The sequence below is a fragment of the Thermobia domestica genome, chromosome 4, assembly GCF_964235325.1.
Source record: "Thermobia domestica chromosome 4, izTheDome1.hap1.1, whole genome shotgun sequence".
NCBI classification, from domain to species: Eukaryota; Metazoa; Arthropoda; class Insecta; order Zygentoma; family Lepismatidae; genus Thermobia; species Thermobia domestica.
Window position 1 is genome coordinate 86,187,707 of NC_137457.1, and position 27,403 is coordinate 86,215,109.

Here is a 27,403-nt window from a genome sequence, read left to right on the forward strand (position 1 = left end):
CTCTAAACCTATCCCAATTGTTAACATAATCATATGGGTAAACACCTTTTCTTATTACAAGTTGAAACTGTTCTTGATTAGGATAAAAGTGTTGCGTATGTATCATTTGCTCAGGTTTCAAGTTCGATGACAATTTGTCTAGACTAGAAGCCATAAATCTAAATGAATCTTCAAATTTCAAGTTAATAGTTCCAACCTTTTTACTGAATGATATGTATCTTTCCTCGTTATTGGGTATTAGATCTATTTCTTCTTTATTACATCCAAGCTCTTTTATAAACAAGTGAGAGTCATATCCTGTCAAGTTATGTATGACCACCGGTACAAACTTTGGTACTTTAACTTTTAAATTGCAGTTATTACATAGAGGTGCTACAAACTCTCCTGTTATATGATCGTGATGTTTAACTTTGTGGTTTTCTGGTGTATATTTTACTTTACAGTAAGAACAGGATTCGGATTGGTTGAACTCTTTTATCTGTTTACGTGTTAATGGTAGTTCATTATTTTGACTATATATGTTTGATATTTGTTTGGCTTCGTTCTTTAACATTCTTATGAACTTCTTAGCTGCATCTTTACCTCTATACACAACAGGATTGGTTTTACTTCCATCAGTCTTTACTACATAATAACAAAATCCAGATGGCTTATGTTGTTGATATTTTTTCGTATATGGCTCGTTATCCGGATAGCATTCTTTACAACCCAAACTTTATGTAACAAACATTCAAAATCAGCATAAATCACAAATGGCATTTTCATTATGTATTGGTAGCTTTTAAATTCAACGCATGTACCTTCTTCAGGCATTATTATTTTTACTGGCTCATTTAACGAACAATCTTGCTCATGTTTATTTAAAGCGTTTTGAGAGTAAAAGTATAACAAACATCTGTCACGTAAACATTTTCGAGCTCTCTTTTTAGTTAATTGTGTACATACTAGTCTGCTTAAATCCTTAATCCAACGATAGTGTGTTTTAACTTGGTCTTCATTTTGTTCTTTTATATATAATAAATTGACATGATTTTGTTGCTTGTTTTGTGTGTGATGTAGTATATAGATTGAATAGTCTTTATCATATGCATAAACATTTATAGAAATATTAAGTAATTTTTCAGCTCTTGGAATATCGCATAGTTTTACAGGAAAATGAATATTTTTTAATTTTTCTTGTAAGTATTTGACAGCTTGCTTGTACTTGGAAGGTCGCTGTGGATCTTTATTAACTGGGTATAGTGCAGAACAAATTGAATATAAGAAACATTTTTCATCTTCATTCTTTACATTAATTACAGCCTTTTTGTTTTGAATTTGTTTAGGAAATTCTATGTATGTTGATCCTCTATATGGTGTATATTTGACGATTGCTAGTTGTAAAAAGTTAATGCTTATAAGAGCCCAACCAGAACCTCTAGCTTGGAACTCATCCATTCTTGTTCTTAATCTTTGTTTCATCTTAGTTATTTCTTCCTTTAGATTACTTGATCGGTATATTTCCTGGTTTTCAGTGTTAAAATAGAAGTTTTCAGTTTCTTCACCTTTCTTAAATGTACAACTTATATAAAGATTAGCTTTCAATGAACTATGTTTACTTAAGCTAATTTGTAATCTGTTTGATATAGCTTTAGATGTTGCAGTAATATATTGTTCAAGAGGATCTTGTGGTTTGTAATCTGTTGTAAATCTCCATGTTTCTAATCTTGATTTTAATGCAATGTTCTGGCGTTTTACATCGATTGATTGTGATTCAACTTTGATTCTTGGTTCTTCAATTACTTCTTGTTTAAATAGGAATATATCTCTAACCTGTCTCCTGCTTTGTACATCGTCATATTGTTTAAGAAGGTCTATCAGTTCTGCTTTTCATTATCGGGAATATCTTCTGATTCCCCTCTCTTTAAATTGTCGCCTTAACTCTACTAGAGTAAATTTACTATAATTACTCATCTTATTTATTATATAGAAAATCTTCAATTTTTATCTTCGCCGGATTATTTCAGTTCATTTTCATTTGTCCTAATACAACGCTTAACATTGTACACTCCTGCCATTGTCTACATATTACGCGTTGTATTAGAACAGGACTTTCATGGGAATACCCCATCAAAGTCACATATACACATATTAAAATTAAATCATTTTTGTAAACTTACTCATCATCATCATCATCATAATCATCACTACCATATTTATATTCATCATCACTACTCAGATCAGATGTTTTATGTCGCATTATTAATTCTTTTTCCTTCAACAGTATTCGCTTCTCTAGTAGTGCTGCTAAGAGTTTAAGATCATGATGAATTAGTTTAAGTCTATCATGTAATAAATCAAAATGTGCTTCCATATTTGTTATATAGAAAACCAACAAAAATGAAATAAATTTTAAAAAATCTAAGAATAAAAAACAAACATGACTAGTGCTAAGGAAATATTATCTTACAAACCTGTATTTGATTGTGTATGTAAATATTTAGATATTGATGGTTATAATGATGAAGACAAAATAAATTTTAGCGTGTCCATAGGTATGTTAGATCATTTGTTCAAGAAAACCACTAAAGAAAACAACTCATTTCTTAAACAAAACATTCTCTATGCGAACGTTATGAACTTGTCTGATGAAATATTAGATTCACTGACTGATGAACAATGGCTATCTATAGGCTATGATGATTATGAGGGGGAATAAAACTATGATCACATTACAGAAGACTTCATACGTAAATATCTGTCGAAAGTTAATTTGAGTGAAATATGTTTATGGAAAAAGTTATCAGAAGAGTTTATAAGAGAATTAGCTGATAAAGTTGATTGGGAAATTATTTCAGGAAGCCAAGACTTATCAGAAGACTTTATAAGAGAATTTGCAGATAGAGTTGATTGGAGAGAAGTATCGTATAACCAAAAGCTATCTGAAGAATTTATTAATGAGTTTATAGATAAAGTTGATTTTGATGTTATATCTTATAAAAACGAACTCTCTGAAACCTTTATACGAGAACAGATAGATAGAGTTAATTGGTGGTACATATCTGGAACTAAACAATTATCAGAAAACCTTATAAGAGATTACGCTGACAAAGTAAATTGGGAAATGATTTCAATGTCTCAAAATTTAACAGAAGAATTTATTGCAGAGTTCGAAAGCAGAGTTCATTGGGTTAACATTTCAATTTATCAAAACCTATCTGTAGACTTTATATATACATATAGACATTACGTAGATTGGAGAGCTATAATCAGAAAATATCATAATAATCCCGATTTAGGTAGTATGTTGAATTTAGCGTTCGATGTTGCAACAGATGGTTTGTTTAACGCTTGAAATTGTACCTTGATGGGTTAACCCATAAAAGCAATAGCATATTTAGTTTCTCGCTTTTATACTTAAATGTCTCTTAACTGAATAAACCTGTCAACAAGATCTATATCACTTAAATCTGTGTTCATATGTCAACCGTGCCAAGTTATTCTATCATCATATCTTTCTTTAGCTCTGTTGTATAAGTTGATAGAGTTTGGATCGTCGATGTTAAGCACAATACTCATACTTGGATACTTAAGTTTGAGTTGTTTAATCCTACTTTCGCAATTGCATGTTTGTACTCTTCCAACCCAATACTTATATCGTTCTATTCTTTCTTTTTGATCTCGTTCTTCTTCGTCATAGTAAAAGAGTATATTTTCAAGTTGTTCTTTAGTAAGGTTTTTCTTGATAATGAATAGCCTATGTATCTTTCCTGGATCTTCTGTATATGGTGCTGCAACTGTTTTAAGATAATCAACTTTGCTTTCTAGTTCTTGATTCTACAATCTTAATTGCTTCATTTGTTGTTCTATCTCTTCTACTCTTGTTTGAAGCTGATCGTTGCTAGTAAGGTATAGCTGTTGAAAGTCTTTAATGAAGTAGTTGATAATGATTTGATTACATTTAAGATAAAACTCTGGAGATAACCACCGTGATATATCTAGAATCAATTCTTTACAAACATATGTTCCTCTTATTTCATTCCATGCTTCACCTTTACCTCCTGCTACTTTTTTGATAATTTCTACAGCTGGAATTCCAGCGCTGGAAATGTATGCTATTAGTTCTTTAGATTCTTTATTTTGAAACCAATTTTTAATCTCTTTACCACAATCTTGACACAACTTGGTAGCATTGAAGTATCCTGTACTCTTATCTATAATCAACTTGAAATCACCAAAAATACCATACCAGTAGTCATCTTTAATCTGTTCGTAGCAAATATCATTTAGACTAAGTGAACTATCCATAGTACTCATATTTATTACTTAAAAATAATTATTTATTTCATTTTTGATTAGCTTTTATGGCTATTATTCCATAAAAGACAAACATTTATATTTACATTACAATCGTAGCCGGCGCCAGATATCCCGCACCGGCTTTGATTTATGTAAGAGACCAACTCTATGCTATGTTTAATACATTTCCAATCTCTGAACCTTTTACCAGCACTCTGACACAACTTGGTAGCGTTAAAGTATCCAGTGTTCTTATCTATAATCAATTTAAAATCTCCAAACAGATCATACCAATAATTGTCTTTAATCTGTTCATAACAAATATCGTTTAAGCTAAGTGAACTATCCATAGTACTCATATTTATTATATAGAAAATCTTTATTTTTAACTTCATTTTCATTACCACCTAGTTTTACTGTGTAAGATGAGTTTCTGAAGTTCCTAGCTTCGGAGGAATTTTGAAGTTTGTTGTAGTAATCTAATAACTCTTTAGAATCTTTATTTTTCAGCTAGTTGTCAGACCTCTTACCACCACTTTGACACATCTTAGTAGCATTGAAATAAAGGTATGTTCCTGAGACGATTGATGTTGTTTCTTTATCTCCACTTTTTCTAGATACTTAGAGCGACCCCTATGATTAGAGGAGTCGGTCATTTTTTGATCTTCAGAGTAGATTTGAAGACCTGGAAACTACGAGTGTCCAAAATACTGACACATTATTATCGACTGTCATTCCATATTTCTCCTTTACCAGCTGCTACTTTTTTGATAATTTCATCTCCTATAATACTAGCGCTGGAAATATATGTTATGGGGGTATCGTTTCGTTACCCCCTTATCTCATTTAAACCAATTTTTTATGGCATAATAACCATATAAGACAAACATTTATATTTACACTACAACATTACGTTTATCTATCCAACTATTATGTGAATCATCAAACCCTAGCCATTTAACGTATACTTTGTCACCTTTCTTTCTCAACACCTTTTCTACCAAGTATTCATCCTTATGTTTCGTCTTTAATAGTTCTGGTTCGTAAAATCTACCTTGCACATCCTCTTCTTCTAAATCTTTAATTCTATAGGTAGGCGGATTGGATGGAATAACTTCACTAATAACAAATACTTCTGTTGACCAATTAGGTGTATATCCTTTCTCAAATAGCCCTTTCGACTTACTTATACGAACATGATCACCTAACTTGTATTTGGGCTTAACACGCTTATATTCTTTTTGATACACTTTCTCCAATATTGTTTGCTCATTTTTCTTGCTAACTTCTATAGGTTTTAAACCAATTGTTCTATGAATTTGATGATTATACTCTTTAACTAATGTTGGTAATGTATCTATCCATTTATAATTCCCTTGTGTTGTGAACCTTTTCCACATGTTCTGTTTAAGTGTTCGATTAAATCTCTCAACAACAGAAGCTTTCTTACCACTATAGGTTGAGTAGTGATTAATCTGATTTTCCTCCATTAACTTCTTAAACTCTTTATTGTAAAACTCTTTACCTTGATCTGTTTGTAAGTTACTAGGTTTTCTCGTTCTTAATATGGATTCGAATGCTTTTGTAACATTCTTCCCACTCTTATCTTTAACAGGAACAGCAAACGCATATTTCGAGAACACATCTATAATCGTTAGCAAATATTTATAACCTTTATTGATTTTGGAAACGCCTTTTAATACTCCACTATCCATTTCTACAAGATCAGCCTGCCAAAGATCATCGATACCTTTTATAACTACACTTAATCTGTCAAAGTTTTTTCTTAATGGTTTGTGAATTTCTTCTATAATATCTTCTCTAACACCTTTACCTTCTTCTAGTCAATCAGGCTTTTTATTGAATTGAGTTTTAGTAACACCACATACAGAACAAATACCTTTCTTTAGATATCTTCAATTCTTTGTTTGTTCAATTCTAATGGTATCCTTTTTCGTATCTGTTGATTTCTTGCACTTAACACAATACATCCTGTTTATTATATAGAAAATCAATAACTATCGCTGTTTAATATTATGCTATCAACATTCTCACCATCATCATCACTATCTTCATCTTCTCTTTCTACATGCATAAGAAGCAATAGTAATTTACCATGTTTCAGATCAGAATCTTTAGATGGCCTAACTGCTAATAGATCATTTATATTAAAGTGTAATGGAAAAGTTTCAACTAGGGAACCATTTAAATATATATCTATATAATACGTATTGTAAGATGATTCTATATGCATTATCCTACCTTTATAAAGAAATTTGTATGCGATAGATTGATTATGTATTAAAAAGAACGGATTTTCAACATTTTCTGATTTCAATCGAACTGGAAGCTCTATAACATAACTCCGTTAGGTATCTCTGTATATTGTTTAATTCCTTCACCAGTCCTTTTAGGTGTCGTGTTCTATTTAGGAGTTGGGGGTAAAGTTGGTTTAATATAATTATCCCAAATAGGCTTGATAATATTACTATACTTTGAACCCCTACTAGACGCTACCTTTTTATCTCGATTATATTTTTGGAAGGCGGCATCTGATTCTATTATTATTTCCTTGCACTGTTCAAAATCATCATCATCATAATCTTCAGTGGTTTTATTTGTATTCGTCGTTAACAATTCCCATAGGCCTTCTGTTCCTTTATAAGCTTTACCATTAATTATCAAATCATCACCATTCACTTTAACTTTCAAATTTCCTAACTTATTTATTATTTTTCCATCTTCTTCTACAGTTCTTATTCCAAACACAGTATCATTTCTTTTACTATAATATTTCGTTGCAATCTTACCAAATGACTGTGCTGTTGTTAAAGGTTCTACTCCTTCCACTTTGTCTTTAATTTGTTTTCTCATTTGTTTTATTTCTCCCGTTATAGGCGTATCACTACTACTTGGAGAACTATCATAAGTTATCTTTTTAGGTGTTTCTAGTAGACTAGGATCTATTGAAGCCGTCTTGTGTGCAACTGGAACAAGTTCTGTTATTAGATTTTTATTTTGTTCTGCTACTTCTTTGATCTAACTTCCCAAGTTTTGAATAGCATCAATTACAGGTTGCTTTTGTGTTTTAAATTTATCGTATATACCTGCTCCTTCTTTCTTGTAAGATTTGAAGCCCTTTATCAAGAACTCCTTCAACTTAATATTCTTATCAATTTCTTTCTCATCCATTTATTCTATAGCAAACGAACAAACGTCAATAAACGTCAAAGAACGTCAATAAACGTGAAAAAACGTCAATAAACGCCAAAGAACGTCAAACGTAAAACGTGAAAATAAACATCAAACGTTTAAGAAGTGTTTTATCTTGTTCCTATACTTACCATTGTTTACCTTCCTTGTCATATCAATTACTATAAAACCATAATCTTCTTGCCAACATTTTGAACATATCTCTTTAAATTTATCATAAGACATATCTCCTCCAACAAACTCATTATACACATCTTTAAGATTAGTATCATCTTGCCTGAATATACATAGGAAGTTGACGTTATCTCTTATAAGCTTTTTAGGTACTTTTGAATATGTTTGTGCAAGATAGAAACAGTCTAAATGTCTATGCCTACCTCTCGTAAAGTAATTTCTAACAGTATCTTGATTCTCCAAAATGTAATCGTCAAACACAACAACAGAGTATTTTTCACATTCATCAATAGGTACAATAGAATCATTACCGCTTAAGAACGTTGCTATTTGTTTATTGAACTTTAATTCTGCCTTTTCAAATCGATCTCTTAACTGCTCATACTTTGGTTGATTCATGCTTTTAGAATATATGTAGAAGTAATTATTGTTTAACCAAGCTGGCTGTAATAAGAAGTTAAATATCAAAAAAGTTTTACCACACGCCGACGGACCCACGATAAGGCATCGAACATCATCAGGTATAAGTTCTCCATTTCTTTTCTTAGCTGTTGTTTCTTTTATCATCTCTTTTATATCCCAATTAATAGTTTTCTTACTCATTTATTATAGAGAAAATCAGGGGGTGAGCGTTTTGCTCACCTTTAAAAATCCGATGATTAAATTTCTGCTCATAGTACTAGTACAGACCCGGGTCGTTGATGAAAGTTGTGTGAGGTTGTTCATTTGGAAGGGTGTCCGTAATGCGGACGCCGTTTGTAGTCTCCAAGTCTTCAAATCTACTCTGAAACTTTGGTCTTACGCTGTCTTTAAGGACTTGACTTGTATTTACATAGCCTATCTTATATCTTTAAGTTGTTCTCTGATCTTAAGCAACGTATCTTTTATATATTCGTTATCCATTTCACCATTCAATGGTATTATCATCTCTAACTGTTCTTTAAATGAGTTAATACAAGTGACAATGGTTTTATATTCGTCTTTTCTTTTGCTTATGTTTAACTTAGAAGACAAACCTGTTATTATAGTACCTCCAGTTGCAAGAGACGTTGTTAATATCGAGTAAATTGTTACAGGTATGAAAATATTAATAAACCCAGTTGTTGCAGAAATAATAACTGATAACGTGATCAAAGTGTAGTATGCATATCTAACAATTCGTAGTTTTCTCTTTTTCTTCTTTAAACTGTATTCTAACTTTTGAATGACATCTATTAACTTGATTACTTTCTCTCTTGGAATATCTCTAGGTAAATCAAACTCATTCATTTATTATATAATAAATGGCTAAGGTATTTAAGCTAACGAGTGATACTTCTGTTTTAAAGAAGAAACTCCATTACGAATTAGACAACAAGAGCAACTATTTAAGTATAGGACTAGTTGGGTTTTACAGTACATATCTAACTCCAAACATAACAACAGAAAAAAAAACAGTTTCTCATATGGTGATAGACAAGTTTTTATACCAGAAGGGCAATACAGCTTAAACAGTCTTAATGAAAATTTAAAATCTCAATCCATCAACATAACATTATCAGAAGATCATTTAAGAAATAGAGTTAAAATTGAAACTGATAGTAATGATGTTACAATTGGGAGTATAGGCACTGTTCTCGGGTTTAATGTTTTTGAAGTTTTAGAAAAGAACAAAACACATATTGGAAGTAAGTTGCCGAAGTTTCATCCGTTTGATACTATAAATGTTCACTGTAATATAGCTGATGGCATGTTTGTTTAAGATACAGAATACACACATAGAGAAACAGGATTTATAGCATCATTCAAAACAGATGCTAAGTTCAAACATAGTATTATTTACGAGTCTACTTATCCATTATTTTTCCCTATATCCAAAGACAAGGTTGATAATTTTGAGATAAGGATAACAGATGAGAATGATTCCTTAATTAATTTTGGTAGAGCAACAACAACTGTACTTTTGCAAACTAAGATTTTCTCTTAAATAAATAGGAAGATGTGTTCTATCAAAGGTTGTATGTTTAGTGTTCCTTATAACGAACTAAAGGATTTAAATATTGATCATGTTTTAACAAAGAAACAACTTAACGATAAATCTAAGAAAATTAAAGAAGGTAAAGGAATGGATTTAACTTTAACTACTGCACAAATGAAAAAGATTAAGAAAGAGCATATGGGTGGTTTTATCTTTACAATTCCAGCCATTTTAGCAGCTTTAGGAGCAGTTGGCTCATTAGCAGGTGGTGCAGCAGCGATTACTAAAACTGTACTTGATGCTAAGAAGAATAAACAAGAACTTGAAGAACAAAAAAGACACAATATGGCTATGGAAGAAAAGCAGGGGGCAGGTAAACCAAAGAAGTCAAAAAACTAAAACCATTGACCAACTTCGATATAGAGAGGTTGGCTAAAAAATTAAAGATAAAACGATTTAGAGGTGTATTTATGAGTGATGAACTTCCACAAAAACCGTATGTACATGAGTGTGGCGTAGTTAACCTTGATAAATCAGAAAACACTTGGTACTCATTGGATATGCTATTGGAAAGATAACAACATAAAGTACGTGTTCGATTCTTATGGTGGTGTTCCTCCTAAACAACTAGTACAATATCTTGGTACCGAAAACTTCTTTTACAATGACGAGCGAATACAAGACTTTAACTCAGTTATATGTGGTCATCTTTGAGTTAAGGTTTTAAATCTTCTAAATCAAGGGTATTCTTTTAGCGACGTTATGTATATCATTATAAATGATTAAGCGCTTTTATGGTTTGTATCCATAAAAGTTTTATCCATCTCTTAAACTCTTTAGCTTTGGGCTTCTTTGATGATAACACTAAGGAATACAGACCAGACTCGTTGATGAAGATTGTATGAGGATGTACACTTGACAATGTCCTGGAAACGGGACCTTGATTTGTTTGTATGTTCTGGATGTGTTTTTGGTAAGGGCGGTGAATTGCCGCCCTTAACGTCTGAAATGTTTTTCTTATCTTCTTCGTCTACATGATCTTGAATAGCATCTCTTGGTCGTGAATACTCTAAAATTGGCGCGATGTCTTTACGAGATAAGGATATCCATAAAAGTTTTGCTTTAAGATAAATATGGAAGCTATACACAATAGATTTTTAGATTATTTTGAGAAGCATGAAGATGAACTAGATGCACTAGATAGATGTAATTTTTATCAGTATTTTCAGGATGTTAGAGAGATAGACTTAAAAGATAAAAACAACGTATACAATGTTATTGATTTATGGAAAATGCTAATACCAAAATTTTTGTACACGGAAGAAGAGTTGGAAAAGTTACGTCCAATAATTACCTTAAAGGGCTTGCTGTCAAATTATAGCACTGCACCATTAGAATGCAGTAATTGTGGTAGTAAGTCATTAACAAAAGGTATGAGTAGATACATTTGTGATGATTCTTCTGTAGAGAGTGGTTGGGTTTACAGTACTTGTGAAGAAACGAAAGCTGCTTGCGTACGAAAACCATGGTATGATACTATAAAAAGATTTAAGTTACAGTTATCTCGTTTGCAAGCTTTACAGGATAGAATTATTCCCGAAGAGGTGCTGAAGGTGTTAAATGATGAACTTAGAGATATAACAAGAGATTTAATATCAACAAAAGATCTTCTAGAAGTACTAAAGAAACACAAATACACAAAATATTATGATGATGTCTATTTAATAAACTATCACCTTACCGATCAAAAACCATTAAAATTACAACATATGGAGGAAACACTTATAAATGAGTTCGAAAACTTACACGCGGTCTTTAGGGAGCTGTATCCGAAAAGAGTATTGTTTATTAAATTGAAATGTGTATTGTACCATCTGTTGAAAAAGCACGATGTTCATGTTGATATTGATTTTAAACACTCAACTAGACAAATAGAGATGTTAAAGAAATGTTTTGAAAAATTAGGATGGGCATTTTTTGTATAATAAATGAGTATGGATATATTTGGTAATGTTAAAGACAGAAAAGGTGATGTTGATATTAGTGAAGAAAAATTCAAATTGTTCGAGAATTTAAATGATCTTGTTAGCGTAAGTCAACTTAGATCAATAGAAGCCCAATTAGAGAACGATAGAAAACGATTTGAAGATGCATTAGAAACGTTACAAGACACATACATAAAGAAAGAAGATTTTCAAAAGATTAGAATGGATACTACTAGATTGATTATGCAGAAAGAAACCATGCCTCTACTATATCGATTAAGAGCTAAAAACGTTAAGGAGCCAATCTTTAGAATATATAATCTTTCTAATGGTTACAAATTTCTCTATAATGGGAAAATAATGCACATGGACTTAAGTTTGGATAAATACTTTTTAGATATATATTTGGGTGATACTTTGATTAAAGAGATACCTTTTGACTTTAAGAAGAACGATATAATTACGATTAAACCAAATAAAAATTCTGCTATGGAAGAAGGACAATTATTGTTTATTGTAATGTACATAGAAAGAGCTTTCCTAAAGACGTTTGCTATACAATAAATATGGATATCTTTGGTAATGTTAAAATGACATCAAAGTTACATAATACAGTTGTGAGAAAAGATATTGCCGTGTTAAAAGAAAAGCTTAACTTCATCAAACGGAGTTATGTTATAGAGCTTCCAGTTCGATTGAAATCAGAAAATGTTGAAAATCCGTTCTTTTTAATACATAATCAATCTATCGCATACAAATTTCTTTATAAAGGTAGAATAATGCATATAGAATCATCTTACAATACGTATTATATAGATATATATTTAAATGGTTCTCTAGTTGAAACTTTTCCATTACACTTTAATATAAATGATCTATTAGCAGTTAGGCCATCTAAAGATTCTGATCTGAAACATGGTAAATTACTATTGCTTCTTATGCATGTAGAAAGAGAAGATGAAGATAGTGATGATGATGGTGAGAATGTTGATAGCATAATATTAAACAGCGATAGTTATTGATTTTCTATATAATAAACAGGATGTATTGTGTTAAGTGCAAGAAATCGACAGATACGAAGAAGGATACCATTAGAATTGAACAAACGAAGAATTGAAGATATCTAAAGAAAGGTATTCGTTCTGTATGTGGTGTTACTAAAACTCAATTCGTTAAAAAGCCTGATTGACTAGAAGAAGGTAAAGGTGTTAGAGAAGATATTATAGAAGAAATTCACAAACCATCAAGAAAAAACTTTGACAGATTAAGTGTAGTTATAAAAGGTATCGATGATCTTTGGCAGGCTGATCTTGTAGAAATGGATAGTGGAGTATTAAAAGGCGTTTCCAAAATCAATAAAGGTTATAAATATTTGCTAACGATTATAGATGTGTTCTCGAAATATGCGTTTGCTGTTCCTGTTAAAGATAAGAGTGGGAAGAATGTTACAGAAGCATTCGAATCCATATTAAGAACGAGAAAACCTAGTAACTTACAAACAGATCAAGGTAAAGAGTTTTACAATAAAGAGTTTAAGAAGTTAATGGAGGAAAATCAGATTAATCACTACTCAACCTATAGTGGTAAGAAAGCTTCTGTTGTTGAGAGATTTAATCGAACACTTAAACAGAACATGCGGAAAAGGTTCACAACACAAGGGAAATATAAATGGATAGATACATTACCAACATTAGTTAAAGAGTATAATCATCAAATTCATAGAACAATTGGTTTAAAACCTATAGAAGTTAGCAAGAAAAATGAGCAAACAATATTGGAGAAAGTGTATCAAAAAGAATATAAGCGTGTTAAGCCCAAATACAAGTTAGGTGATCATGTTCGTATAAGTAAGTCGAAAGGGTTATTTGAGAAAGGATATACACCTAATTGGTCAACAGAAGTATTTGTTATTAGTGAAGTTATTCCATCCAATCCGCCTACCAATAGAATTAAAGATTTAGAAGAAGAGGATGTGCAAGGTAGATTTTACGAACCAGAACTATTAAAGACGAAACATAAGGATGAATACTTGGTAGAAAAGGTGTTGAGAAAGAAAGGTGACAAAGTATACGTTAAATGGCTAGGGTTTGATGATTCACATAATAGTTGGATAGATAAACGTAATGTTGTAGTGTAAATATAAATGTTTGTCTTATATGGTTATTATGCCATAAAAGGTTGGTTTAAATGAGATAAGGGGGTAACGAAACGATGGTGTTCTGTATCTGGTGTTACTAAGTCTCAATTCGTTAAAAAGCCCGATTGACTAGAAGAAGGTAAAAGTATTAGAGAAGACATTATAGAAGAAATTCATAAACCAGCAAGGAAAAACTATCCTAGACTAAGTGTTGGATTAAAGGTATTGATGATCTTTGGCAAGCTGATCTTGTAGAAATGGATAGTGGAGTACTTTAAGGTATTTCCAAAACCAATAAAGGGTATAAGTATCTACTAACAATAATCGACGTTTTCTCGAAATATGCATTTGCTGTTCCTGTTAAAGATAAGAGCGGAAAGAATGCTACAGAAGCGTTTGAACCCATATTAAAAATTAGAAAACCTAACAACTTACAAACAGATCAAGGGAAAGAGTTTTACAATAAAGAATTTAAAAATTTGATGGAGGTAAATAAGATTAATCATTACTCAACCTATAGTGGTAAGAAAGCTTTTATTGTTGAAAGATTTAATGGAACACTTAAACAGAACATGTGGAAGAAGTTTACAACACAAGGAAATTATAAATGGATAGAGATATTACAAACACTAGTTAAAGAGTATAATAATCAAATTCATAGAACAATTGGTTTAAAGCCTATAGAAGTTAACAAAAAGAATGAGCGAAAAATATTGGAGAAAGTTTATCAAAAAGAATATAAGCGTGTTAAACCAAAATACAAATTAGGTGATTATGTTCGTATAAGTAAATCGAAAGGGTTATTTGAGAAAGGATATACACCTATTGGTCAACAGAAGTATTTGTTATTAGCGAAGTTATTCCATCTAATCCACCTACCTATAGAATTAAAGATTTAAAAGAAGACGATGTACAAGGTAGATTTTACGAACCAGAACTATTAAAGACGAAACACAAAGATGAATACTTGGTGGAGAAAGTGTTGAGAAAGAAAGGTAAAAAAGTATACTTTAAATGGTTAGGATTTGATGATTCACATAATAGTTGCATAGGTAAAAGTAATGTTGTAGTGTAATATAATGTCTTTTATGGTTATTATTACATAAAAGGTTAGTATGAATAGCGATACATTCTACTTGTGTTTAAGCTAAGATGAATGATGATTGTTTTAGATGTAAGGGAGTACCCAAACTCAATCAACCTTCTAAATAAAGTAAAAGAAAAGTATGATTGTCATGTGGATGGAGAAGAAGATGATGAATTTTTAAGTATAAAGGTAAGGGTAATATCTAAACTTATGTAAATATAACTTATATGATTATTGATCACAAAAGCTTAACATTAATCTACACTAACCTACTTCTAGTCTTCTTCATAAAAAACGTGCTTTGAATATCTAGAATAAACCGGGTTATCAAAATCATTATTGTCAATTGTTATTATTATGTATAACCGTTCTACACAAAGGACAAGTGTTATTATTTCCTAACTAGGTAACCATACACTCGACACAGAACACATGTTCGCATGCTGTTTTACACAATTCAGTTTTTGTTTCTTTGCATATTGGACATTCTTCTGAGTTTTCTATTAAGCGTAAACCTGATGAAAGTAACATTAGTTTGTTTCTAAGGCGATCGCTAACATGTCTATTCATTCTTAAGAATTGAACTATCTTGATCTTGTCTTTGATTCTCATTATAATGCTTTCAGAAGAACTCCTATTCCAACAAGCATATACTATCTGATTTAAATTTAAACCTTTGCTTTCAAACTCGAGAAAGAATTTTTGGCTTTTATCATCTAAGCTAACATTTGGCCAATCAACTCTATTTAGGTATTTTCTTACATGTGCCTCGTCTAGTTGTGGTGTAATAGCTCGCCAATTGATAAGATAATTAAATTCGCTCAAGAAGGTTGTTAGTTCTTTTCTTTCAATACGACACTTTTTAGAAACTGCATCCCAACAGAGTTTATCTTTAAGGTTCTTAGGAACTCAAGTGTGAGCAAATTTGTAAGATAAGAGTTTATTTCCCATTGTAAGTATTCTCTGAATTGTGTACCAAAGTTAATAGCTTGTTTCTCTGTATACTTTCTCCAGTTATTTTTTTCAGTGAATGCAGGCCAATCAATCTCTTCTTCAAACTCGTTAAGAAAATCTTCTGTCATTTGTCGAGCATATTCTTCAGTGTAGTAATGCCATTTTATATGTTGTCTTACATGTTCTTTATGTTTTAATACGAATTCTGGTTTTAGATGAGGATAAGACCTTAATCCATACTTTCGCTCACACAATTTATCCCAGAAAAGCATATCGCCATACTTAATAATGCTTTCGTGTTGGGTCAGATCTTTTCTTCTTGATAATTTAACCCAATCAATGTGTTCTTCGTGATTTTCAATAAAGGAATGTGATAGATTATGCTTAAATGTAACCAATTTATCTTGTTTATCTTGTTTTTGAAAGTATCTAGAAAGTTATCGGATAAGTCCTTTATTTCTGAAATTTGTCACCATTCTTCGACATTTCGATTATTAAGCACATCTATAACTATATTTTTACAAAGCGGATTTTCAAAGTAGTTTACGATATGTTCAGGATTTAACTTTTAGGCCATGTCTTTTATAAGTTTAGTTAGTTGTTGTGAACTTGTGGTAGTTGTTCTGTGTTCGTTGATTAAGGTTATTAGTTCTGCTTTTGTAAGCTTTGAATAACCTCGTATTCCCTTTTCCTTACATAAGTTTTTTTTAATACAGCAACATTATGTTTAATTAAACTCATTATTACTCTATCGTTTTATATATAAATTTTAAAAAATTATAATCATTTTTGCTAATTTTCTATATAATAAATATGGAGACAAATTTTGATTTATTACATGATAGACTTAAACTAATTCATCATGATCTTAAACTCATAACAACACTATTAGAGAAGCAAATACTGTTAAAGGAAAAAGATTTATTAATAATACAACAAAAAACATCTGATTTGGATAGTGATGATGAATATAAATATGGTAGTGATGATTATGACGATGATGAGTGAGTTTACAAAAATGATTTAATTTTAATATGTATATATGTAACTTTGATGGGTTATTCCCATAAAAGGCGTGTTCTAATACAACACGTAATATGTAGACAATGGCAGGAGTATACAATGTTAAGCGTTGCATTTGGATATATGGAAGTACAAATAGTACAAAAATGACTAGAAATAATCCAGCGAAGATAAAAAATTTAGTAATAATAATATTTTCTATATAAAACGATAGAGTAATTATGAGTTTAATTAAACATACTGTTGTTGAATTAAAAAAACTTATGTAAAGAAAAGGGACTCAAAAGATATTTCCGATTAAGAAAAGCAGAACTGATAGACCTTCTTAAACAATATGATGATGAACAGATTAGAGATATATTCAAATTTTAACAAGAAGTATTTGAAGAACCAAGAATCAAAGTTGAATCAGTACCAATTGATGTAAAACTCAAAGAAACGATAATGAAATCAAGATTAGAAACATAGAAATTTACAACAGATTATAAGCCACAAGATCCACTTGAACAATATATTACTGCAACATCTTAAGCTATATTAAACAGATTACAAATTAGCTGAAGTAAACATAGTTCATTGAAAGCTAATCTTTATATAAGTTGTGCATATAAGAAAGGTGAAGAAACTCAAATCTTTTATTTTAACACTGAAAATCAAGAAATATATCAATCATGTAATTTAAAGGAAGAAATAACTAAGATGAAACATAGATTAAGAACAAGAATGGATGAGTTCCAAGCTAGAGGTTCTGGCTGGGCTCTTATAAACACTAACTTTTTACAACTAGCAATCGTCAAATATGCACCATATAGAGGATCAACATACATAGAATTACCTAAACAAATTCAAAACAAAAGGCAGTAATTAATGTAAAGAATGAAGATGAAAAATGTTTCTTATATTCATTATACAGAGCCTTATAATTCACATCCTGAACGAGTAAGAAAAAATAATGAACTTTTATTAAACTTAGAATCTAAATTGAAACATATTAATTTTCCTGTAAACTATGTGATATTCCAAAAGCTGAAAAATTACTTGATATTTCTATAAATGTTTATGCATATGATAAGGACTATTCAATCTATATACTACATCACACACAAAACAAGCAAGAAAATCATGTCAATTTATTATATATAAAACAACAAAATGAATATCAAGTTAAAACACACTATTGTTGGATTAAGGATTTAAGCAGACTAGTATATGCACAGTTAACTAAATGGAGAGCTCGAAAATATTTATGTGATAGATGTTTGTTATATTTTTACTCTCAAAACGCTTTAAATAAACATGAGCAAGACTGTTCGTTAAATGAGCCAGTAAAAATAATAATGCCTGAAGAAGGTAAATGCGTTGATTTAAAAACTATCAATACCCAATGAAAATGCCATTTGTGATTTATGCTGATTTTGAATGTTTGTTACATAAAATTATGGGTTGTGAAAAATGTTATCCAGGTAATGAATCATATACAAAAAATATCAACAACATAAGCCATCTGGAATTTGTTATTATGTAGTAAAAAGCGATGGAAGTAAAACCAATCCAGTTTTGTATAGAGGTGAGAATGCTGCTAATAAATTTATAATATTGTAAACAAAAGAAGCTAAACACATATCGAACATATACATCGAGTAATAGAGTTCAAACAATCAGATTGGTTAAATAAATATATTGATTTAAACACACAGATGAGAAAGAAAGCAACAAATGATTTTGAAAAAGACGTTTATAAGCACATGAATAATTCAGGATTTGGGAAGACTATGGAAAATATTAGAAAGAGAGTTAATATTAAACTTGTAAGTGATGAGAAAAAATACGAGAAACTTGTAGCAAAACCGAATTATAAGAGTACTACAGTTTTTACGGAAAATTTAGTAGCAGTTCACATGAACAAGATTAAAGTGCAATTTAACAAACCGATTTATGTCAATTCTAGATTTGTCAAAATATCTAATGTACGATTTCCATTATAATGTGATGAAACCTAAATATCAAGACAAAATAGAAGTATGTTATACAGATACCGATAGTTATATATACCATATCCAAACAGAAGATGTGTACGAGGACATGAAAAATTATATTGATTATTTCGACACGAGTGATTAACCTAAAGATAACAAATATAAGATACCACAAATCAATAAGAAAATACTTGGTAAGATGAAGGATGAATTTAAAGGTACAATCATAGAAGAGTTTGTGGGTTTAAGAAGTAAGATGTACAGTATAAAAGCACCTCAAATAGATTTAACAGATAAAGAATTTAAAGGTAAGTTCGATAAAGAAAAGTGTTGTAAGAAAGCTAAAGGTGTTAAGAAGAGTGTCGTGTATAAAGAACTTTCATTTAACGAATATAAGGACTGTTTGATTAGTCAAAGAGAATATTATAAGAAGATGAATTTGATTAGAAGTTATAAGCACGATTTGTACAGTATAGAAGTAAATAAGTTAGCTTTAAGTTGTGTGGATGATAAGAGATGTGTTTTAAAGGATGGGATCAACACCCTACCATGGGGTCATTATAAGATAGAAATAAAATAAAATATATGCAATTCATTTATATAATAAACGCCTAAGCAAAACATAATAAAATTAGACTACTTTCGATATTATTGCACAACATGTAAATCAGTTGCAACGCGAACTAAAAAAGAATATACAAGTGACTTCTGTAGCTTTGGAAGATGTAGTAGATGTGAAGATTATGGATATGATTATATTTGTAAATGCGTAGAATAATTTAGTTGCAGTTTTAAATGTCATAAAAGCCTATGCGATCTCACTTTGGGCTATGCAACTTAGTATTAGTTTCTTGGATCCTTCTGTGTTGGTTAAAAATATATACGAAATGAGTAGGCTAAGAGTTTTGGTCCAGAAGTGAGGTCCGCTATCTACTGGCACCTCTATGTTTTGCAATGTCTTTTTCCGTTCTTCAATTATTTCAAGTTTGTTTTTAGGTCGAATCACACTCAATTCCTCTACTTTCTAACCACTCGACGATTACATTTTTGAACATGATTTTGTAGGAAATTTTAAAATTTCACTTAATGAGTTTGTGCATTATCCATTACAATAACAGAATTGGTGGGCAAATTAGGCAATAAGGTTTCTTTGAAGTACTTTTCGTACACAGCAGCATCCAATACGCCGTGGTAGTCACCTGAGTTTTGCTGTGGACCAATTTGGCAGAGCCAGAAATTAGGCTATTTTCGGACATTAAATGCATTATGATGACCCCGACGGCGGTTTGAGACCTGGAGTTAGCCCCTCATTCGGTGCTTGTTCTGCCGTTTTAATTGATGTGTCTTTCAAAGCTTTTCATTTGGTTAATCCAGCATTTCGATGCATCTGTATAAACAATACTTCGACCGTCAGCTCTATAACTTCTTATTTGTCTCAGATACTTATGCCTCCATGTTATTATGTTTTCTCTATCAACCAACAACGATTTGCTGCACGTTTTATAAATTTACACCCCATATCAATGATGAATCTTCGAAGAATAGAAATAGAAAACTTCGGTAGGTCACTATCTTCATATATAACGCTCTGAATATTCGCTAAAGTAGGGAGTTCATTTTTGATGGGCATGTTTTGCTCCGCATTGCTGCTTGTGTAAACGAATATTTCTGTAGCCAAGTCAATTTCCGTCTCTTCTTCCTCGGAGTGTACACTTGACCATTATTACTCAAAAATTCCAGTTTCACGTTCATAATAGTGGTGGGAGAAATGATAGTTGCTTCAGATGTTTTTCTCAAAGACTCTCTAACAGTTCCAGTGCTCCCTTTTCCCCCTGATTACGAAAGTACGTATACACATTTAACAACATTATTTTCTCTCCTGTAGTGAGTGGTTTACTTTGTTCCGGCTGCTGTTTGTAGCACTGAGGAGGATTTGAAGCCATTGCGCAAATTGAAGATCAATAATAACAACTAAACAGAACACAAGACTACAAAACAAAATTATAAGCAGCTCCGCAAACTAATGTAAAACCAATGTAGATAAAAACACTTGGCACACCACCGCTCGATATCTACAAAGACATCAAAATGTCAAATTAAATTGACAACCCATGGCAACGTCTCAGGTCATTGTTGTCGGATTTCCGCAAAGACTGTGTGAATGCATAAAGCTTAATGTTCAAAAGCCATATACCACAAACAGCAACACGGGAAATCCGACAACACTGACACCCACCCCTACTAGGGACTACTCCTCGGTCAATGAATGATTGCCAGTGCATCTTCCACAACATTGTTTTTCATCTTTATAAATATCTTAACCATCGATTTTTTAAATAAGATTATGCGAAAACCCTTGCCGGCCCCACCAATGTTGAAAATATGTGAAGTCCATTTACAGCGGAATCGTCCCCATATTATTTACTATACATTTATCAGAAGTATTTGTGCCGCGCGATCTTAATTGCCCAGCAACCAATGCTACAGAAGCTATGTAATAATAATAATAATAATAATAATAATAATTCTGAAACTCTCACGGCTGTTTTTTTTGTCAGCTGCAGTATACACTTCATGCCGATATATTTGGGAAGAAGGAAACTTTTCTTGATCTGCTATCTCAGGGCTAAGAAATTCGGTTGTAATTCAAACCGATTCCGTTTAAATGAAATGAAAACTTTGAGTTTTACGTCCCACAGTTATGTCGGTCCCCAATATGAACGCTCTACCGCTGAGCCACGGCCCCCAATTCCATTTAATGTGGGACAAAATGAAAGGTCGAGAGCAAATCACATCACCAGTTCTTCTGTGTAATAGGTATTTCTCAGTTACATCCTGAAGAATCCCTTTCAACGTAATAACTCGTATATTGTCTAAGAATTGAATGTCAATGTGCTGCAGTGATTATCTCTGTTTCTATAGTAGATGTATGTGAATCAAATGCCTCTGGACTCGCACGGCATTTTGGCAAATGCCATGATATGGAGGTGGGAAATCAGCTGATCCGCTTCTACGTAAATTAAATATAAGAAATATTCTTAAATATGTTGCAGATATGTAAAGAAAGCATAATCCCAGATAAAAAATAATGTTTATTTCTTGTAATCACTGATATCATTCAAAGCTTAAAGTGACACTGCTTCGTTAATACTTGGTACAAAGAAAACTGCAGTTGCAGTTGTTTTGTCTACTGGTGATGTTTTAGTTAGTCGTAAAATGTATGACAAATGTTTTGGATTTCCAATAAGTTTTTGAGGTGTGTTAATAGAAGATAAATAATTGCAAAACTGTTCCCATCCAGGTGGATTTATGTGTTTCCGTGGTGGCGACACATCACAAATTAAATCTACAATATGAAGTCCATCTAGTTTATCCCCTTTGCGTGAGAAACTTCTCTTTCACTACATATATTTTCAAACCCTTGCACAAGATTTCACAATTAAACATAAAGGCTATCGATTTTGATAAGGAACTGACTTGTGATATTCATAGCATGACTGACCATAAGATTGTCGATTACATTCATTGCAAGTAATACGACCTTCTCCAAAGTCACATGGTGGCTTCTCATGATGTCGATAAGTTTCAGCTGTACAATGTTTCAAATGTGCATGATTTGTTGAGCGGGGGGATCGAATAAACGATGGGTGAACACAGTACTGAAAAAAATCTATTAATTTAGATTCAGCACCCTTGGGAAATGCCCTATAGGGAATTTCGAAGCTCTAGGCCCAGAGCCACCTCTATAATCATCACTGACTGCCATTTGAATAATGTGTTTTATGGTCTTCTGCCTATATTCCCATCCTTTTCCTCCTTCTCCAACTGGACACTTAATACTTTTTTTAGGTCGAAGTTTTGTGCTAGTTTTCTGCCGAAACCTTGAGTTTTATGCTCTCATCCGTTTCGAGTAATCCGAACACAGTAATCGTACGAATGTTGTAAGAGACTCCTATCGGGAAACGAACGTTGGAACCTGTGCACGAAATCGCGCATGCTAGCTAACAGAACAACGGAAAGGGCGTCACCATTTTCGAGTCTCTTCAAAATTAGTTTGTGTTTTTATTTTACAAGTTGTGTGTACTTGCAATATAAAACAAACATAAATTAAAATTATTAGAAAGCCTTAACAAAATTCTTATAAACGTTTAAGAACATGTTGCAAAGGAAAGAAATCTCTCACTCTCTCTCCGTTGTATATTGTGATTGTATTTAAAAAGTATGCTTTAAAAATACTTTAAAAAACTCTACAATACCAAATACAACTTTGGATTGCAAATAGTTTCGTTTTTTTCTTAATGCATAAGTTTAAATTAATTAAACTCAAAAATAGCATTCTAACTGTAAGTTCTTTTAAAATATATGCAATGTATCACTATTCGTCTTGGCGCTAATGAGAACAATGGATTCTCCTTTAATATCCGTCATTTTCGATTACTTTTAAAATGTCACTCTTCTCGATTCCTCAGGGATGAGCTTGAACAGTATGGAAACAGTCATTATCATCTCAGCTACTGACAGGAAAACTATGGATTCAACACGAATATCGATCATTACAATTATTTTTAAATAATCAGTTCTCCCATCCACATTTCTTGGGATGCTAGGGTTTCCTTACAATCCTGAGTATTTCTTTCCAGATTATAAGGCTTATATGTACTAAGTTTAGTTGGAATTAAACCAAGTGTTACATAATTATGTAGAAAAAATGATTTAAAATTAATGGAGGTGATGCTTGAACTGGAAGTGGCAGAAATCAACGACTTCCGGTTTAAGATTAATCACTGTAGAGCAAAAGGCGTTAGTTGAAAGCTAGTAGCGGATTTTAAAAAATCGATTAAGCGTCCTAAGAATGCGTATAATCTCTACTCTTAACCTACATCTAAAACAGGAAGTATAAGCAATTAACTGATTGCTATGGAAGAAAAACTGTAATAGATAAAACGATGTTTTCCTTCATCGATTAACCGTCCAAAGAATACATTTCATCTCCATCCTTAACCCTATACTAAAACCGGAAATGATAGACTTCAACCCTTTCCGATTTTAACGTTGATCACCACAGAACATAAACCGTAACCCGGTTTTCTACAGTCGACTAAGAATACACTTCATCTTCATCCTTTACCCTCCACTAAAACTGGAACTGGTAGATATCAACCTCTATACAGAAATAGATAGCAAGACGCAGTTTTCTGCAATCAATTAAGCATTGCAATCAAGTCACCAATCCAATCCCTCTACTAACACCGGAAGTGGTATAAATCTACTATCACTTCCGATTTCATTATTGAGTAAGAAAATATTGTGTGAACCTCCTTGGTGTCTTCGTCAGAGTTTATTCAATATAGGCCTTAGTTTGACTGAAAGCTTTGCCCTCAGACCAGCAAATTTGTTCGTTCTAACGCTTTGCATATCAAACCCGCAATCATTAGTGTTTGCTTGGCTTGCGGCCTCACACCTCACATATTCGCAAGTATACTGAATTTGAGATCAAATACCTGGGGGTTTTGCTACCATACCATCGTGTTTGTTCGTCCTATTGCCTTGCATTTTATATATCTGGAAGCACATCAATTTCAGTACAAAAACTACGTTTCATGTCTTCAACTTTACGGGATCCCGAGACATAAACATCTTTGTATAATGATAATTGTAATATTCTCATCTATTCTCTTCCAAACCATTTTCTTCCCTTCTAGATAACAATCAAAAACGCTGAAATATGTATCTGGTTATTAGGATTACGCAGTAAGATTTATAATACTATTGTACAGTTAATACGTTGGTCCATCCTGTCTGTTACTCCGCACGAATCTCTTGCGCGAAACTGAATTTGACTTCTTTTTTTGCAATTGACAGCTAGAGTAATTATCCCGGAAGAATTCGTTAGTAGAGTATCATGAACCAGGAGGTTGTGTATCAGAAAGCAGGAGTGGTAAAATCAATCATTTTTGATTTTAACGTTGATTCTGCAAACCAGAAAAGGGTAATAAATAGCAAGAAACGGTTCCCGCAGTCTATTTAGCATCACAAGAATACCCTTGGTCTCCATCCTTAATATTGTATTGAAATAGAAAATGGTAGAAATAAACTATTTCCTTTATAACATTGAAGGAGGGAGAACCATAATATATAGCTAAAAGCAGTTTGGGGAAATGGACTAAACATCCCAAGAACACTTTTCATTTCTATCCTAAACACTCATAAAATTACAAGCGGTAAAATTCAACGATTTTCGGTTTATTTTTCATTGCTGTGGAGCAAAAGCTGTAATAAATAGCGAGAAGCTGTTTTCGACAATCGACTGAGCATCTCAAGAGTACATTTTGTCTATCCATAAAACTCAAATAAGATCAGAAGTGACAGGGTGTCTACTAAAAATCCAAAATGAAATTTCATGTCCTTTTCATTAACAAATTATTAAATTTAATAACATTCTCAAAAGCGAATTTGAGTGCGACTTGGGATGAATTTTGATGCACGAGAGAGAAGCGTGCTTTGCTTACGATTTGGTAGCGACTAAAGCCAACTATAGACATTTCTGTTGGTGAGTTTTGACGTTTTATAAATTAAAATTTTCCTGTCGGTACGTGTATTTGTACAGATAAAATGAATCCTAGCACAAAAGCAAAATTTCGTGACTTTTTCTTGACTTTCATGACCCTTTTCTGATTTCGTGACTTTTTCCATCACTTTCGTGACTTTCGTGACCGATAGACACGGTGGTAATCCAGTATGACTTCCGGTTTCAATTTAATATACATAGAACATGACCTATAAAGGACAGTGAGAAGAGTTTTTTTTTAAGTCTTTTACCCTGTAATCAATTAGATATCAATTAGGTCCGGTTTTAACGCTCTTCCTTGTACAGTCTTGTTGAAGAAATATTTACCAACCACCCTTCTACGAAAGATGATATTCTTGCAAACGAATAGGAAATTATAATGCTGTGGCTGTAAATAAAGGTCTTAATCGACCAAAGAAAAATCTCATTTATTTGATTTAGTTCTAACTGTAGGTAAGACTACAGGCCTTTTGAAAAAGAGGTGAGTGGCAAAGTTTTCTCGAACAACACTGTATGAGACAAACGGCAATAGATATCGTGACACGGTTTTTGTATTCGATTAAGGGTCCCCAGAATATATTTCATCTCGACTCTAATGACTAGACTATAACAATAAGTGGTATATATCTACTTCAACTTCTGTTTTCAATTTTAGTTGAAAAATTGGGAGATCCTGCTTACTGTCTTAAAGGGATTTTGCTTTAAATGAGAAGTCCTAAAGCCATGTTTCCCGTTTCTAACTTTCAAAGATTCAGAGATACCGCCATGTTATTATATGAGTAATAATTGCTATACTCACCTTTTCCCTTCCCCATTATTACTAAGATATAGAAAGAATACTGATACACGTGTTAAATTATTTTACATTGGAAATCCAAATACCAAATTTCAAGTTTCCAGTCCTATATATTTCCGAGATAAGGGCATCATATTAAAATATCTCCCATCCACTACCTCCTTTTTTTTGTTAATTTTCAAAAATTTGTCATAATGGTACCCCACGTCACAAATTATATGTAGCTGTATATTCTAAGTTTCTAGTTAGTACCTAGAGCAGTGGTTAAATATCTCTGGGTCAGAATCTCTGACAGAACTAAATTCAAAATTCCAAATATTACGAATGTTTAACCCCCGAGTAGTCGATCTGCGTTCAAAAGCACCGGAGGGAAATTATTTTTTATTTTCCCACTTATTTATGTGCCCACTCTGTTTGTTCGACAGACGCCACCGTCTACCTAATCTTACCCCGTGTACCTCATCTTCACGAACATTCCTGCTCAATCACTTTTTATCCGTTTTTTAGTTTAACTACTACTGATTGTTTAGTGACTCTGTGGTGCTTTCCGCCGCGCGCGACTAACCATGTAATGTTTTTTCTTAGTGTTTCGCTCTGCACGTGACCTTTGCTTTGGAGATGTTTTAAACTTTATAAAAGTAAATATTATTTTAATGGATGGTACAATGGTCAAGAAAGTTAACAAAGTGTGGAAATAGAGGAAATTAGAAATGAACGGGTTAAAAGAACGGAGGGAAATTTTAGGAATGGACTATTCGGATAAATCAGTCATGATGATCTCGTGGAAGCTTTGTCTTAGAAAGATCATAAGAAAAAAAATAATGTAGAAGTGTGTGAACACGAAAGTGGAAGTGAGGAGTCAGCGAGCCAGTCTGAAGATCTTAAACCCAGAAATAACCAGCGATTCCCCGAATGTAGTCAGCGCAGCAGAGGCCGAAATAAGCGACGGCGAAGTGTAAAACACTGTAAATTTGAATATAACTTAGAATAACTTAATGTAGTGTTGTATAGGCGAAGTTTCAAAATAATAGGACAGTGAAATAATTCAATGTAAATTTGATTTGATTTCAATTTAGCGCCTCTTTCAGCATCAAGGCTATGTAAGACGTTGACCTATTGCTTATCGTGGGATCCAAACCACATGAGCTCCCTCCGTTAATCGAACCCGGAAGTTCCACGACAAAGGGGCTTTTGCTAACTGCTTAGCTACGAGTGAGATATAATTGAATGTAAAATAAACTTTGAAGCTTTGTTT